Source organism: Phyllobates terribilis, unplaced genomic scaffold, assembly GCF_046119375.1.
Source record: "Phyllobates terribilis strain yellow unplaced genomic scaffold, ASM4611937v1 Scaffold_17__1_contigs__length_24005725, whole genome shotgun sequence".
NCBI classification, from domain to species: Eukaryota; Metazoa; Chordata; class Amphibia; order Anura; family Dendrobatidae; genus Phyllobates; species Phyllobates terribilis.
Genome location: NW_027362777.1, coordinates 2,281,956 through 2,296,177, shown reverse-complemented (window position 1 = coordinate 2,296,177; position 14,222 = coordinate 2,281,956).

Sequence of the window (14,222 nt, the reverse complement as noted above, 5' to 3'; positions counted from 1 at the left end):
GATGGTCCCCACAGCTCCCTAGACACTGTATGATGGTACCCACAGCTATCTACGCTCTGTATGATGGAACCCACAGCTCCCTATGCACTGTATGATGGTCCCCACAGCTATCTACGCTCTGTATGATGGAACCCACAGCTCCCTATGCACTGCATGATGGTCCCCACAGCTATCTACGCTCTGTATGATGGAACCCACAGCTCCCTATGCACTGCATGATGGTCCCCACAGCTCCCTAGACACTGTATGATGGTCCCCACAGCTATCTACGCTCTGTATGATGGAACCCACAGCTCCCTATGCACTGTATGATGGTCCCCACAGCTATCTACGCTCTGTATGATGGAACCCACAGCTCCCTATGCACTGCATGATGGTCCCCACAGCTATCTACGCTCTGTATGATGGTCCCCACAGCTCCCTATGCACTATATGATGGTCCCCACAGCTATCTATGCTCTGTATGATGGTCCCCACAGCTCCCTATGCACAGTATAATGGTCTCCACAGCTCCCTATGCATTGTCTGATGGTCCCCACAGCTCCCTATGCACTGTATGATGGTCTCTACAACGCCTTATAACTGGCATGATGGTCCCTACAACTCCCTATATCCTGTATAATGGCCCTCACAGCCCTATATATACAGTAGTGTATGATGGCCCCCGCAGCCCAATATATACTGTATGATGGCCCCCACACCCACTTGTACACTATATTATGGCCCCTACAGCTCCCTTTATACTGTATGATGGCCCCACAGCCCCTTATAAACTGTATTCTGGCACCCACTCCCCATTTTATATAATATGATGGCCCCACTGCCCCTTATAAATAGCATGATGACTTCCATAGCCCCTTATAGTATGATGGCACCCACACCCCTTATATATACAGGTGCATCTCACTAAATTAGAATATCATCAAAAAGTTTATTTATTTTAGTTCTTCAATGCTGAAAATGAAACTCATATATTATATAAAGTCATTACAATCAAAGTGATCTATTTCAAGTGTTTATTTCTGTCAATGTTGATGATTATGGCCAGGGGCGCACATAGAAATCATGAGGCCCCATAGCAGAAGCTCTAACTGGACCCCCCCACCAAAAAATAACTAAATATTTGTCTTTGTCACAGAAGAGCCGATCTCACAACTTTCCAGCCTTTACTTCATTTTTCTAATTTTCCTCCTACTGAAGTCCTAGATCCCTCTTTCATTGCCCCCATGGAGTATGATGCCAATAAAAGTGCCCCCCAAATACAGTATGATACCCCCATGGTGCATTCCTCCACATTAGCCTCTACATGAACAGTATAATGACCTTATTGTACCCCACTTCAACTCCCAAGGCAAAGTATGGTGACCCTAACACAGTATGATTCCCCCAACTGTGACTCCCACACAGCCCTCCATACAGTATAATGGGCCTACATACAGTATAATGGCCCACACTAGCCCTCCAAACAGTATAATGGCCCCACACAGCCCTCCAAACAGTATGATGGACCCCACACAAACCTTCACACCGTATAATTGCTTTCATACAGTATAACGGCCCCCCACATAGCCCTCAAAATATCATAATGGCCCCACATAGACTTCCATATAGCATAATATGCCACCCATAATCCTCCATATAGTATAATGCACCCTCCAAAATCCTCCATATAGTATAATGCACCCCCCATAATCCTCCATATAGTATAATGAACTTCCCATGGTCCTCGATAGAATATAATGCACTCCCCATAGTCTTCCATACAGTATATTTCACACCCCAAAGGGTAAAATGCAGCCCCATATAGTATAATGCACCACACAGTCCTGCCGTATTATGGGCATCACGTACTCACTGATTTTAAAATACCGTATGTTTTAAATAAGACGACCCGAGTATAAGCCGAGACCCCTAATTTTACCACAAAAAAACTGGGAAAACTTATTGAGTTGAGTATAAGCCTAGGGTGGGAAATGCAGCAGCTACTGGAAAATTTCACCATCCTGGTATGTATGGCTCCCTCATCACCAATCCTGGTATGTATGGCCTCCTCAACCCCCAATCCTGGTACATATGGCACCCTCATCCCCAAATCCTGGTATGCATGGCCCCCCCCTCATCCCCCAATCCTGGTATGCATGGCCACTCCTCATCCACCAATCCTGGTATGCATAGCACCCCTCATCCCCCAATCCTGGCATGCATGGCCCCCCCCTCATCCCCCAATCCTGGTATGCATGGTCTCCTCATCCCCCAATCCTAATATGAATGGTCTCCTCATCCCCCAATCCTGGTATGTATGGCCTCTTCATCCCCCAATCCTGGTATGCATGGCCTCTTCATCCCCCATTCCTGGTATATATGGCCCCCCTCATCCACAATCCTCGTATGCATGGCACCCCTCATCAGCCAATCCTGGTATGCGTGCCCCCCCTCTTCCCCCAATCCTGGTATGCGTGGCCCCCTCATCCCCCAATCCTGGTATGTGTGGCCTCCTCATCCCCCAATCCTGGTATGTATGGCCTCCTCATCCCCCAATCTTGGTATCTGTGGCCTCCTCATCCCCCAATCTTGGTATGTGTGGCCTCCTCATCCCCCAATCCTGGTATGTGTGGCCTCCTCATCCCCCAATCCTGGTATGTGTGGCCTTCTCATCCCCCAATCCTGTTATGTGTGGCCCCCTCAACCCCCAATCCTGGTATGCATGGCCCCCTCATCCCCCAATCCTGGTATGTGGGGCCTCCTCACCCCCCAATTCTGGTATGTGTGGCCCCATCACTGCACACTGTCTGTCATCACTATATTCCTGTGACAGCCAGCCTGTTGCTAGTGTTCATAGGAGACCGTGATTTCTGCTATGTATAGCAATGCTGTATATAGCACAAGCAATCAGATGATTGCAGGTTCAAGCCCCCTAAAGAGACTAACAAATACAGTGAAAAGTAAAAAAAAAAAAATGAAAAAAGTATAAAAGTTCAAATCATCCCAGTTTTCCCCCCATTAAAAATTAAGAAATATAAAACATTTAAAAAATACAAATATTTGGTATCGCTGCGTTTGTAAAAGTCAGATCCATCAAAATATAAAATAAATTAATCCATTTAGTAAACGGCGTAACTAGAACATTAAATAAAATGCCAGAATTACAGATTTTCCGTCGTTGCAACAAGAAAAAAAAATATAATAACAGGCAATCAAAACATTGTATATACCCCAAAATGATATCAATATAACCATCAGTTTGTGGTGCAAAAAACGAGCCCTCACGCAGCCCCATTCCCGAAACATGAAAACGCCGCGGCTTTCAGATCTCGGAAAGTGGCGACACAAGCAAATTATTTTTATTATTTTTTTTACAAATTTCTGAATTTTTTTTTCATCACTTAAATATAAATCCTATAAATCGTCACTTAAGTAGAAGAGATGACGCTTTACTACCTCCTGCTCCAGTTCCAGCACTTCACCGCTGCCGCTGATCTTTAGTCACTGGCTTCAAGGGTGACATCATGACTGCAGCTCCGCAGCCAATCACTTGGCTCAGTGGCCCATGCTGACAGAGCTTCTAAGCTCAGTGATTGGCTGCAGCAATGATGTGTGCTGAAGTTGAGCCATCACCCCTGCAGCCAGTCACAATAGACCACCGGAAGCGCTGAAGATCCAGAGCTGGAGCAGCAGGAGAAAGTAAAGCTCTGTGTGTTTTCTCTATCACTGGGAACCTCCTATATATTAAATAAAAACATTCCTGAAAACCCCTTTAATCTGACGTTATAGAAAAAGTCTATATCCGGCTACTGTCCTCCCCTCATGAATCACAAAATATGCCAAGTGTGAACAACTCCTGTCCCCAAATGAGGACTTGCAGGCGATCAGTTGATAGTCGGGGGTCTGGCAGTGAACACCCTCAGCAATCAGCTGTGTTTTGCTGGACGTAGTGGCCTCTCCAGGACGCATGTGGTATTACATGGTGCTCTTTCAAAATAATATGTAATATGTAATACATGATATCTTGAAGTCTTCCAGAACAAGATATTGGCAGACAGGTAACGACTTATTACCTACCAGCCATTGTCTCCTTTATCACTCGCTAGTTCTACACATTTGGATGATGTCACATCTTCGCTGGAAGCCGTATTAGGAACCTCCATCGCAGATTTTATCATACAGGACGAGTTCTCAGCCAACAGCTATTTGGCCATTGTTCACATAACGTAAGCCTATGTTATATACAGCAATATGCAGCAGGATACACGAGATCCAGGGAAATATCCAATCGCCAGAAATGGGGTCAGGAATGGTATGTGTGGCCTTCTCATCCCCCAATCCTGGTATGTGTGGCCCCCTCATCCCCCAATCCTGGTATGTATGGCCTCCTCACCCCCCACTCCTGGTATGTGTGGCCCCCTCATCCCCCAATCCTGGTATGTATGGTCTCCTCACCCCCCAATCCTGGTATCTGTGGCCCCATCACTGCACACACAAAAAATAAACACTTATACTCACCTTCCTTCCTCACCTCTGCTCCAGAGCTGCTGTGTTCTGTCTGCCAGCAGCTCATGTTGGTATCTGAGCAGCGCGCGCTCTCAGCTGTCGAGGTGAGCTGCTGCTGCTGCTGCCGGCATATTAACTCCTCTCCACGCCGGGACTATGAGCGTTGACAAGAGTGAATATGCATTCTCTTTAGTAGCGGGCACTGTAAGCAGGAGCCACGGCTCAGCGCTCCTCCGTGCCCGCTACTAAAGAGAATGAATATTCCCTCTTCTCCACGCCCATGAAAGTGGAGAAGAGGGAATATTCATGTCCCTTTAGCAGCGGGCACACATGATAGCTACAGCAGTCACTACTGAGTTTGCCCGCTCCTCCGCCGCCGCAACCTCCCACCCCCCCAATACTCACCTATCCTACTCGCTCCCCCGAGGCTCACGGGCCCCATAGCAGTGGTGTGGCCTGCCACCATTGGCGGTACGCCACTGATTATGGCTTACAGCCAATGAAATCACAAAAGTCATTATCTCAGTAAATTAAAATACTTTATAACATCAGCTTGAAAAATGTTTTTAAAATCCGAAATGTTGTCCTACTGAAATGTATGTTCAGTAAATGCACTCAGTACTTGGTCGGGGCTCCTTTTGCATCAATTTCTGCATCAATGCGGCGTGGCATGGAGGCGATCAGCCTGTGGCCCTGCTGAGGTGTTATGGAAGCCCAGGTTGCTTTGATTTGGTGTCTCTCATCTTCCTCTTGACAATACCCCATAGATTCTCTATAATAGATTCTCTATGGGGTTAAGGTCATGCGAGTTTGCTGACCAATTAAGCAGAGTGATACTGTTGTGTGTAAACCAGGTATTGGTACTTTTGGCAGTGTGGACAGGGGCCAAGTCCTGCTGGAGAATGAAATTTCCATCTCCATAAAGCTTGTCGGCAGAGTGAAGCATAAAGTGCTCTACAATTTCCTGGTAGATGGCTGCGCTGACTTTGGTGTTGATAAAACACAGTGGACCTACACCAGCAGATGACATGGCTCCCCAAACCATCACTGATTGTGGAAACTTCACACTAGACCTCAAGCAGCTTGGATTGTGGCCTCTTCACTCTTCCTCCAGACTCTGGGACTTTGATTTCCAAAGGAAAATTGGAACTCTGGGACCTTGTGGATGGTGTCAATGACTGCCTTCTTGGCATTTGTCAAGTCAGCAGTCTTCCCCATGATTGTGGAGTATACTGAAACAGACTATGGGACATTTTTAAACACTTAGGAAGCCGTTGCAGGTGTTTTTTGTTAATTATTCTAATTTACTGAGATAATGACTTTAGTGTTTTCATTGGCTGTAAGCCATAATCGTCAACATTAACAGAAATAAACACTTGAAATAGATCACTCTGTCTGTAATGACTCTATATAATATACGAGTTTCACTTTTTGTATTGAAGAACTCCAATAAATTAACTTTTTGATGATATTGTAATTTAGTGAGATGCACCTGCATATGATGACTGTTGCCCCCAGTGGAATATATGCGGTGTCTATTTTGGGATATTTTAGTACACCCATGATGATACTATAGACAGCCATTATACCTGGAATGGCCCCTTCCTTGCGTGCCTTGCTTTTTTTTGCTTACACGTCTAACAATCACATATGTGTTGTGTCCCTTCCCCCATCATCCTATTGTTCTATTGCTGAATAAATATGATAGATTTTATACTCCCTGGACTCCTTTGATAGTCTTTTACCCTGCGGGGTTTTCTTTCATATATGGACTCGCTGTGTGGTGGTGATGGTAGAGGACATTGTGTAGCAGGATCATTTTGGCCTTGTATAGTAGTAATTTTGGGAATATTGGTCTTTGTATAGTGTATTTTAGATTAGCAGCAGTGGTATACTGTAATTATATATGTATAAATCCTCTTTTAAGTGGCAGGGAGGTTATATGGGGAAACATGTACTTTGGGGCTGGGGTCCCTGACCTCTTAGGACCCCAGCAACGCTCCTGCACTGGGGAAAAGCAGGGTCTGGAGGCCACTTTAATATGATCATTTTATGGATATGACGCCAAAGAAACTAATGAAGTGCTTTGCAAAGTGCCATAATTTTCACAATTCTGAAAATAAATTGTAAGTTTAGTTCCACTATAAGTGATCTTAATTCTGCTATGAGAGCTAACCTTCTGAGACAATTTATCAATGCGGTGTGTGAATTGTCACATTATGCTTTGCTACATCTATAGATAGTGAAGTTCAGGATCAAAATGCTGCAGGTCCCATCTCTTCTACAGAACAATCCCATGGAAATAAAGCTGATCATTTTATCAGACGTGATAATTAGAATTTACCTGGTTGGATCCTTTGTTTCTGGTGGTTTCTTTCCCAGGTCGTCATTAAGGCCCTTTACAATAAGCTCCAAAAACTCATCGGACTTTCTGAATCTTTCAAGCGTTTTCTCCATCACAGAAAGGACGCGCTTATCCCAGCAGAAGAGAATCAGAGATATATTGTTCTACATCTTCCAGATATTTGGATTTATTTACAGACTAATGATTAATCTCACATGAAGAATGATAATATTATAAGAGATCACAATTTTGGGGTAAAATTATTCAATTTTTAAAAAATATATATAGCAATTACATTATTCTGACAAGAGCAATTTTATGTTTTTTTCCTCCCCTTTTTCCCAAAAAAATATAACTTTGTTTTTTCATTCACATAGACGGAGGGCTTGTGTTTTGTGGGACTAGTTGTTGTCTGGAATGACAACATTCAATTTAGCACATAAAGTATTGAAAAATGGGGAAAAAATCAAAGTAAGGTTATTATTTTTGTTTGTTTTGGGTTTTTTTTATGAACATTTAAAAAGAATGTGGTTTGTGAGACCATTTTCATCTTGCGAAGACCTAATTTTATAAAATGATCCCATTGATGGAGTTGTCGGCCTTTTCTTGTGGAGAGATCAGTAGTTACAAGTTTCTGATTGCAGTTTTGGGAGGGAAGTAGAGTGACCCAAAAACCACAACCACAACCATGGCACTTTACTGTCCTTTACAGCATTGACCCGACGTGTAATAGATTTATATATAATGAAAGATTGTACTTATGTCAATGCAGCAGAAACAAATATTGTTTTACGCTTTTTCTTTTTTTATAGTTGGCCAGAAAACAGCAGAACCTTAAGCAGAAAATGATATGAATGAGAACATCTGCCCGGCTTGTACCGGATCCGGGGGTGTTACGTACAAGGCGAAGTCCCCAGAATAAGGATTTGCTTCATTTTGGTGCAGAGTTTCTAGTAGTTTCTGGTTACTACTGTTACAGGCAGATGCCGTCTGCATAATACAGCCAGCACCGCCTCAACCCCCTCCATGCATGTGGACCCCGGCACAAACACTCAGGTCCATCCTTTTATGCTAAGACATTAATAATTCTACAATTATCACACACAACTTATATACAGAAACCCCCCAACCGTCCCCGATCCAATGGGACTGTCCGGCGGTCGCTGGAGGTCGGGGCTATGTGCTGACGAGCTGTGTTCTGTCAGGACAGTCTGTGTAGTACAAGAACGTCTCATGCCGTGCATGCTGCTGTGATCGCTCCTGGAGAGGGGCAGCATCCACTCCGCACGCCTCGTACACGCCCGGCTCCGCACGCCTCGCACACGCGCGGCTCCGCTCCGTTCGCCTCGCACACGCGCGGCTCCGCTCCGTACGCCTCGCACACGCGCGGCTCCGCTCCGTACGCCTCGCACACGCGCGGCTCCGCTCCGTACGCCTCGCACACGCGCGGCTCTGCTCCGTACGCCTCGCACACGCGCGGCTCCGCTCCGTACACCTCGCACACGCGCGGCTCCGCTCCGTACACCTCGCACACACTCGGCTCCGCTCCGTACACCTCGCACACGCGCGGCTCCGCTCCGTACACCTCGCACACGTGCGGCTCCGCTCCGCACACCTCGTACACACGCGGCTCCGCTCCGTACACCTCGTACACGCCCGGCTCCGCTCCGCATGCCTCGTACACACGCGGCTCCGCTCCGTACACCTCGTACACGCGCGGCTCCGCTCCGTACACCTAGTACACACGTGGCTCTGCTCCGTACACCTCGTACACACACGGCTCTGCTCCGTACGCCTCGTACACACGCGGCTCTGCTCCGTACGCCTCGTACACACGCGGCTCTGCTACATCCACACTGTAAACCCCTCCTGACCCCACACATAAACTTCAGCTCATCCAGCACCATGACAACCAGCACAGCAGAGTCCTGCATCCACTGAGGCCCCTGATCATGTGACCCCTGACTCCTCCCCTCCTGTGACCTCATCACAGCTCCTGTGCGCACAGAGCAGCCATATATGTGGTGGCGGCTCTGCAGGTGGAGGTATGTGGAGACCCCCATTACTGGGCGCAGGGGGCATTAACCCCTTTAGCACGGAGACTCTTTTGGGGTCTTGTGTTGCCCCTTTATAAGAATCATAAGGTTTTTGTTCTGTTTCCTGTAATAGATACATACGACCCAACTATGGAGACAGGAAGGGAGGAAACGTATTGTTCTCATAGTACAGGACCCCTTTACTGCCCCACAGTGTAATGCCCCCATTATGCCCCTTATGCAGGATGTATGATGCCCCCACACAGTGTAATGCCCCCATTATGCCCCTTATATAGGATGTATGATGCCCCCACAGTGTAATGCCCCCATTATGCCCCTTATGCAGGATGTATGATGCCCCCACAGTGTAATGCCCCCATTATGCCCCTTATGCAGGATGTATGATGCCCCCACAGTGTAATGCCCCTATTATGCCCCTTATGTTGGATGTATGATGCCCCCCACAGTGTAATGCCCCCATTATGCCCCTTATGCAGTATGTATGATGCCCCCACACAGTGTAATGCCCCGATTATGCCCCTTATACAGGATGTATGATGCCCCCACAGTGTTATGCCCCTTATACAGGATGTATGATGCCCCCCACAGTGTAATGCCCCCATTATGCCCCTTATGCAGGATGTATGATGCCCCCACACAGTGTAGTGCCCCGATTATGCCCCTTATACAGGATGTATGATGCCCCCACAGTGTAATGCCCCCATTATGCCCCTTATGTTGGATGTATGATGCCCCCCACAGTGTAATGTCCCCATTATGCCCCTTATGCAGGATGTATGATGCCCCCACACAGTGTAATGCCCCCATTATGCCCCTTATGCAGGATGTATGATGTCCCCACACAGTGTAATGCCCCCATTATGCCCCTTATGCAGGATGTATGATGCCCCCACACAGTTTAATGCCCCCATTATGCCCCTTATGCAGGATGTATGATGCCCCCACACAGTGTAATGCCCCCATTATGCCCCTTATGCAGGATGTATGATGCCCCCCACACAGTGTAATGCCCCCATTATGCCCCTTATGCAGGATGTATGATGCCCCCACACAGTTTAATGCCCCCATTATGCCCCTTATGCAGGATGTATGATGCCCCCACACAGTTTAATGCCCCCATTATGCCCCTTATGCAGGATGTATGATGCCCCCCACACAGTGTAATGCCCCCATTATGCCCCTTATGCAGGATGTATGATGTCCCCACACAGTGTAATGCCCCCATTATGCCCCTTATGCAGGATGTATGATGCCCCCACACAGTGTAATGCCCCCATTATGCCCCTTATGCAGGATGTATGATGCCCCCACACAGTGTAATGCCCCCATTATGCCCCCACACAGTGTAATGCCCCCATTATGCCCCTTATGCAGGATGTCTGATGTCCCCACATAGTGTAATGCCCCCATTATGCCCCTTATGTAGGATGTATGATGCCCCCCACAGTGTAATGCCCCCATTATGCCCCTTATGCAGGATGTATGATGCCCCCACACAGTGTAATTCCCCCATTATGCCCCTTATGCAGTATGTATGATGCCCCCACACAGTGTAATTCCCCCATTATGCCCCTTATGCAGTATGTATGGTGCCCCCACAGTATAATGTTCCCCCAGTACCACCTGAGGTCCTGCAGTTGGAATAATCCCTCTGGAATTGGTTTTCCCTTTGGCTGCTCCCCTACATGTATACCCTCGAGCATGTATACATGCATGTAGGGGAGCAGGCCTTACTAGATATCGAGGCTTTATACAGTAATATACCGCATGAGGATGGTATCAGAGGAGAAAGACATTTCTTGAAATGGAGATCAGTAGAGTGTAGCAGACATAATGACTTCATGGAGGATCTTCTAAAATTCACTATTACTCTTTTTGACAGGAAGTACTTCCACCAGCTCAGGGGTACTGCGATGGGGAGCCCCTGTGCCCCCTCGTATGCTAACCTATTCCTTGGCTGGTGGGAGGAATCCACAATATTCAGGGATGATCATAAGTGGTGGCATCCATATATTGGGGTATGGTACAAATATATTGACTACATTTTTATCATCTGGTCGGGGACGAGTGAACAATCTTTTGAATTTGTCAGGGAACTCAACATCAATAGAGTCTGCCTGAGATTTATATCAGAGATTAATTATTACCAGTTGCCTTTCCTGGATGTAATAATCAAGAAAGTACGAGATGGGACTCTAGGGACATTCATCTACCATAAACCTTCAAGCACTAATAAACTATTGAAGTGGGATAGCCACCACCCCATCCCCATAAAAAGAGGAATACCCCGGGGCCAGTTTTAACGGTTGGGTACTGCCATAATGTCACAGATTTTAATATACAGGCAATAGACCTGAACATCAGATTCAGGGAAAAAGGGTACACCTGGTACATTTTGGATTCCACATCATCGTTTGCAGAAAAATGGGAGAGACAGACACTTCTCCATACCTATCCAAGAGACCAAGAAAAAGATGGTATAACACGAGTAAGAAAAGCTTACAACCATCAGAGTGACTGTATCTTTCATATCCTCAGAAAACACTGGGATATACTTGTGGCTGAACCGGACCTGAGGGTGCTGTAGGATCTACTCCCATAATAACTTTCAGAAAGGGTCTGTCAGTTAGGGACCATTTAGTGCATAGTTTCTGTCAGGAAAATATTGAGAAAGTATTAACAATTTCTCTCTATCCCTGAAACCCCTCTTCATCCCTCTCTTATCCATCATTTGTCACCAGAGGAGAGCTGACACTCCACGCAGCTGTTGGTATGCAAATACAAGTACAAGAAGCTCAGTAGCCTATTCTACTCAACATACGAATGATTCTCCTCTTGGCACAGACCTGGGATAGATTGACACCTTCCAACATAGGAGCAGAGATGGAAGGAAAGAGGAAATTGCTCTTTTAGGCTCAAAAGGGGTTTAACAAAGACTGCAGGATCTTCGGAGTCAAAACAAAATATGGAATAACTAAAGTTTCATAATTCTGATAATGATGGGACCCATATTTTTAGTGACAGGGTCAGCTAGGGAATGATATATATATATTTTCCTGTCTCTGTAGGCCCCTCTGGGGGGGCTGTGGTGCAAAAGTCCCAAAATAACAGATCGCAGCTATATCGTGTGAGGTCTCTGGAGAAAGGTAAAATCATAGCGGAAAAAATTGTATCACTTTCAGGTCTCTATGATCAACCCACGATAAGATATCACTAAAATCAGATTTCTAATAAAGATATGAAGGCTGGAGACCAGCCCCTGTGATGTCATCCAAGGGGTGTGTGGGCAGGTCTTTCCCTTCAGCAGCATAAAATAATCTGCTGAGGTTAGAGTAGTATTCATTGCGTTAGTATATATTTATTATAGCAACTGATCCTGCTGAGTTTCTCCCCTCCACCTATATTGAATCATCTCAGCGATCGTTATAGTAAGTTTTCTTTAATCCTGTTTATTTTGTGTAACTGCTTATATATTGTATTGTCCCCTTTTGTAAAATCTTGTATATTTTTCATAACACTGCCTCCCTTTTGGTTTAAATATAAAATTTAATAGTGCTGTTTCTTTTGTGCTGTAATTGTTCCCTCCCACGAAGCCATACGCTACCAGAACGCAGGCGTCCTCCCAGGCCTGTATTATAGTTCAAATCTGGAGGGTGGTGGCAGCGAGTAATATTAAGTGGGCTATCGTGAAGCTGACAGTGACCGTACAGCGGCATATACACATGTTCCATGCGTTGGAATCCGGAGATGTGATGCCATATGCTCACTGGTCGCTTGCTGATACCTATGTAGTGGATAGTCGGGATCGTGTGCTCCCCACTCCCTGACGAAATCCGGACAGAGTGACGGCAACGGTGAGATATTGTGTGATCTCCCTGGTGGCGTCGCTGCGGAACCCTGACAAATTGGTGCCAAGTGGTGGGATATTACAGAACATCAGTGGTTGGATTGAGCAATCATTCCTGTCACTGAAAACTTAAACGGTTCTTGCGAGAATACTGTGCAGATTTTTAAGAAATAAGAGTCAGTGTTTTAATATTTTTTTATTTGGGACATTATCTGTACGTATAGCAGTTGCATCCCCTACCCCTCTCTTGTTTTTCTGTCCTATATTTTATTTGGCAATGATAGCTGCATGTGAAGAGCCCTGGTATCACCAGTAGTCAAAGGAGACTCTCACTGCTCTCTGTGAGCTGAGACAGATCGACCCCACAGGCAAGACCAGGCACCAAATGATTGCTGAACTGTTGCAAGGTGCTGCAGAGCTCGGATGATGGGGTGGCCAGCCAAGTCCCGGATGGTACTGCTGCAGGGGTCCCACCAGTGATTGCCAGCCAGACCCGCAGCCAGGGTAGTGTGGACCCCCACCTGCAGATGGCCTTGGAGCTGCTCACAGCAGACAATCGTGATGGACAACTGCAGCTGGTCCTGAAATTCCAGGAGCGAGCAGAGCAGTGAGCCCAAGCTGACCGAGAGGCTGCTGAGCAACAGGCCCAAGCTGACCGAGAGGCTGCTGAGCGAAAGGCCCAAGCTGATCGAGAAGCTGCTGAGCGACAGGCTGAGGCTGAGAGAGCTGAGCAACAGGCCCAAGCTGACCGAGAGGCTGCTGAGCAACAGGCCTAAGCTGACCGAGAGGCTGCTGAGCGACAGGCAGAGGCTGAGAGAGCTGAGCGACAGGCCCAAGCTGATCGAGAAGCTGCTGAGCGACAGGCCGAGGCTGAGAGAGCTGAGCGACAGGCCGAGGCTGAGAGAGCTGAGCAACAGGCCCAAGCTGATCAAGAAGCTGTTGAGCGAAAGTGGCAAGATGAGCAGCGGTACAAGCTGGAGTTAGCCCGAATCCAGCTGCCGAAATCCACCGCATTGGGCAATGAGACCGGCAACACCAACTGCTTTAAACCCCGTCCGGAGCATTTTCCTGTAATGGAAAAGGACAGGGACTTGAACACATTTCTCTGAGGATTTGAAAAAGCCTGCAGACAGTACCAGCTGCTTGAAGCCCAGTAGGCCAGGTATTTAACCCCAGGGCGCCAAGGATAAGCTCTGGAGGTGTTTGCTTCTCCAATTCGAAAACAAGATGGAGACTATGAGGCCGTCAAGCAGGCCAGGTTAAAAAAAAGTACCAGCTGACTCCGGAGGTTTACTGGAAAAAGTTCAGAGCCCTCCAACGTGGACCACATGACTGCTACAGTGACGTGGTGGATGGGCTCAGGACCAACTTTGAGCAGTGGGTCCAAGGACTGTCAGTTACCACCTTCGAGGACCTGAAGGATCTGATGGTGAACGACCAGTTTCTTGGTCTTCCAGTGGAAGTTCAACAGTTTGTGCTTGACCGG